At 44.1% G+C, this 4481-nt stretch overlaps 1 long non-coding RNA gene across 1 annotated transcript; it reads left to right on the plus strand.

The window, feature by feature from the left end:
* Nucleotides 1-992: 992 nt before the first annotated feature.
* LOC138849728 (uncharacterized) lies at nt 993-3822 on the plus strand. Its single transcript, XR_016233402.1, has 2 exons — nt 993-2308; nt 3583-3822. It is a non-coding gene; the product is annotated as an uncharacterized LOC138849728 (long non-coding RNA).
* The last annotated feature ends 659 nt before the right edge of the window (nt 3823-4481 follow it).

Raw genomic sequence — 4481 nt, forward strand, 5'->3', positions numbered from 1 at the left:
ACTTGCTTTGCAAGAGGCAAGTTTGGGAGCTCTCCACATATGTCCTTGTGCAATCTTCACCACAATCCCCTGGGGTGGGTGTTATTGTCCTCAGTTCACAGAGAAGGAAATTTGTCCCAGCTCACAGGGCTTCAAGAGGACAGAACCAGTCCTATCTCCCCAGGAGCAACCCAGGATTTGAATCCAGATCCTCCTGCCCCTACAGTGTTCCAGGCCATCCAATGCCTTTGCGAAACAGGGAAGGTGAGTGTGGTCTCTGAGCACAGAGGGAATCTACAGGGCAGAGGCCAGGAAACATTCCGAGAACAGTCAGCTTCACCACACAAGGTCATGTTAACTGGCGGCTCCTGGGCTTCCTGCGGCCCTTTGTCAACCAGACAGCTGTGTTGGACAGCAGACACACTTTGACATAGGAAAGGGAGGAATCTATATTCCATAAAAAACTAAAAACTTAGATTTTAGATTGTGATTTTTTTCCATTCTTACCATGGAGAATATTTTATTTTATTATTTTTTTTTATTTTTATTTTTTTTGGTGAGCTTGCCTTTCTAGCAGTTTCTAGAGTTAGGAAACATCTGACAGCCGTCAAGATGCAGGTTAGGATGCCTGCGTGCCACATCACTGTGTCTGTTTGAGTCCTGGCTCCAGTTCCTGATTCCGGCTTTGTGCTGATGCAGACGCTGGGAGTGAGCAGTGGTGGCTGAAGTAGTGAGGCCCTGTTCCCGACATGGGAGACCTGGACTGAGTTCCCCACTCTGGGCTTCAATCCCTGGCTTAGCAATTGCAAGCTCCTGGGGAGGGAACCAGCAGATGGGAGCTCTCTCTCTCTCTCTCTCTCTCGGCCTCTCAAATAAATAGGTACTTTTTAAAAAACGTTCATGGAAAAATGGGATTGAAAGATAAACTTATTTAAAAAAAAACAGAGTAAAATTGTGTGACATCTTTATTATAGAATTACTGTTTGGCTGATTCCTTCTTTCCTTCCAGATCATCAATATTAACTGATGTCAGGTATATCATGTGTGTGAAGACAGAAAAAGAAATGTACCTAACAAGCCAGAATACGCGTTGGGATCCATGTGGACTTTGGACAGCTCAGGAAATCCGTTGGCTTCTGCCTGGGAGCTGAAGTCTGTTTACATTCCAGTGGAATTCCTGGGAAAGTCCAGAGCTCTCTGTGCTTTGAAAACAATGACTTATGGAGCTAAACTCCCACTGCCACAACCTGAAAAGAGGGAGAGGCCTGAGAGGGTCCCATGGGCAGGACAGGACCAGACCAGCATCCCTCCCAGCCTTGGCCTCTTTGCTCCCTGAGCTGAAACAAAAACCGGCTTGCGGGCCTGCTGAGTGGAGGCTGGGCCTGGGAGGTTGCTGCTACGTCTCTTGTCATCAGTAGTGGTTATGCATGGATTTTCAGAGGCACAGCCACTACCTGCGCAGGGTGGCTGCTCCTAAGGTGTGGGCACCTCTCCCTTCGTGAGGCAGCTGTGAAGACAGAGCCAGCTGGACTGAGCCCCTCCTTTGGAGCTGAGGAAACTGAGGGCCTGGCAGTTCCATCAACATCTTGAGGTCCCACTTTAGGTTAGGGCCTAGAAAAGGAGGCAACAAGCTTCATTTTTCTACTTGACACATACTGCTCGAGCTTCATGTGATGTGCAGGGTATCACTCAAAAATCACAACCAAGATGATGGCTCTTGGACAAACTGAATTTATTGTGAGATGGAAAGGGTTCATGGGTCTTTAAGATGTAAGAGTTAACAGGAAATACATGTTTTCAACATAGAAAAAAAAAACTCAGAAGTACAATAAAATAAATGCCTGAGGGCCACAGTTGAACTTCATTGGGTTTTAAACAATGGGAATATGGTGAGCAGATGTTCCAGGTTTACTTTTATAAGAGAAAAACAGACCCAGTGCTGATCAACTTATTCATTCATTTATCCCCCTCCGTCCCTGAGTGCCTACCTACCATGTGACAACTTCACGGGCTATGAACTGCAACTTGTTCTCTGGAAGTCACGTGGGAGAATCAGATGAATGCTAACGCTAACAGTAAAATCCAGGATTTACACATAGCAGAGGGAACCCTAAAAGGAACTGCTCTCTTGCCAGAGAGGGGGGCAGCAAGGTAAGTAGCCAGGGAGGTTTTCAAGGGTGTCCTGGAAGAAATTCCATAGATAGGGAAGATGAGTAATGCATTTCAGCAGAAGCAGCATTCTGCTTGAACGCCTGGGTGCTGGGAGAAGAGTGTTGGGAGGAGCAAGAATTCAATCCTGCTGGTGAGAAGGATCCTCTAACAAGTTAAGGTAGGTAAATAATGCAATCAGATTGAGCTGTGATAGTGCAGAGGCTGAACATGAGGGAGGAGACCTAGAGGGAATGAAAATGGGAGACACTTTGGCCTATGAGACTGGCATTTTAACAGGAATGGAATTTAAATTCAAAAATAAAATTGGTGCTGATATTTTGGGTTAGAGACTCTACAGACCATCACACTTCAGTTTAAAGTTTAAAGGCTTATTTTTGTATCCATTGACAAATTGGAGTCTACATTTTGCTTTCTTGGGATGGTGACCTTGTTACAGAATTAGAGTCCAGTGACCAAAAAAAAATCTTTGAAGGATTAGATTAATAATTGATTTCAGTGTTTTTTCAATTTTTTTAAATTTTTTAAATTTATTTGAGAGAGAGAGAGAGAGAACGCTTCCATTAGCTGCTTCATCCACCAAATACAACTACCATACCTGAGCGAGACCGTAGCCAAGAACCAGGAACTCAATCCAGGTCTCCCACATGGGTGGCAGGGACCCAACTACTTGAGCCTCCTAGGGTGTCTGCCTTAGCTGGAGCTGGAGTCAGGTAATGAGGTTGGATTCTCCCAAACAATCAACAATGTCTTGTGTGGGAACTACCCCATGGCAACTATTTCCTTAGGCAATTGAAGGTTAATTCCCTCACAAGGGGTTGGGAAAGCCAATATTACTGTAGATTGGGAGGCTGTAGCCACCAGGTAGGGAGAATCTTCTTTTTATGGGGATGGGAAGGCTACTTAACTAGCGGTAGCAAGACTTCTTTCACTGGCAACGATGACTTATCAGAAGTTGGGTTTCAATGTCCACAGCCTCATTAAGGTGTCTCCACACACTCCCATCCCAACTTACAGGATACATTCATTCTCAACTAATGTTTTCATTTCATAGTGGACAGCCTGGAGGTTAGAAGCTCATCTTGTTTGTTTTGTAATTCAGCCAATTACAGCATGAAGTTTTGCCTTTGGTTTTCAGAAATTTCAGTCCTGGTCTTCAGGAGAGAAAACCATCCTTCAGGGCACACTAGATGCTATTGGGTTGTGTTTGCAATGATTGCACTGGGAATTCAAATCCCTGTCCTCATTCTTCTTCTTCAGTATTTCCAGCAATGTTAGTGCAACCAATGAAAGTCATCATATCCCTTCATTTTACTGAAAAGTTAGAAAGTATTGGGGCCGGTGCTATGGTGCAGTGGGTTAAAGCCCTGGCCTGAGCACCAGCATCCCATATGGGTGCCGGTTTGAGAACCGGATGCTCCCCTTCCCATCCAGCTCTCTGCTATGGCCTGGGAAAGCAGTAGAAGATGGCCCAAGTCCTTGGGCTCCTGCACCCGCGTGGGAGACCCAGAAGAAGCTCCTGGCTCCTGGTTTCAGATCGGCGCAGCTCCAGCTGTTGTGGCCATCTGGGGAGTGAACCATCGGATGGAAGACTTCTCTCTCTGTCTCTACCTCTCTCTGTAACTCTTTCAAATCAATAAAAAATAAAATAAAAAATAAAGTATTATACACAGAGTTACTTAGCTCCTTTGCTTCTTATGCATGGTTGAATAGGAAGGAATACCCAATACAGATCTTTTGTGTTCCTCTAAAACTAGACTATTCCATGGACTATTAGTGCTTTCTTTACTGTTGGAAATTTAGTCATCAACATTTTAAATGTAATGGCCTTAGAGAGCTAGTTCACAAAATTCCAGAGACAATTCAGAAAACTCATGAAATTCTGTTCTCCTAGAACAATTATTGGTATCAAAATCAGTCAAGATCCTCCAGAGAAACCAAATCAATCTCTCTGTGTGTATTTACACCAATATCTATGAATATAAATCTGCAAATATTTCTCTCTCTCCCAGTTCTCTCTCTCTCTCAGCACTCCCAATGTCCAAGAGCATAGATGATGGATGACTCAGATCAGACATGTTCTCCCTTCCTCCGTTTTTTTGGTTTATGTGTACCCTTGGAAAGATTGGATGATGACTGCCCACATTGGTAGGGGTGGTCTTCTTTGTTGAGTCTATTGATTCAAGTACTAATTTTTTCTGGAAGCGTGCTCATAGATACAGCGAAAAATAATTTTTTTTCCAACCATCACTTAGACTAATCAAGTTGACACCTAAAATCAACCATCACACCCATTACACCCTTGATGACTTTGTGCGTGAAAGCTGAATTTG

This window comes from Oryctolagus cuniculus, chromosome 5, assembly GCF_051225735.1.
Source record: "Oryctolagus cuniculus isolate XC-2025 breed Fujian yellow rabbit chromosome 5, ASM5122573v1, whole genome shotgun sequence".
Lineage (NCBI taxonomy): Eukaryota > Metazoa > Chordata > Mammalia > Lagomorpha > Leporidae > Oryctolagus > Oryctolagus cuniculus.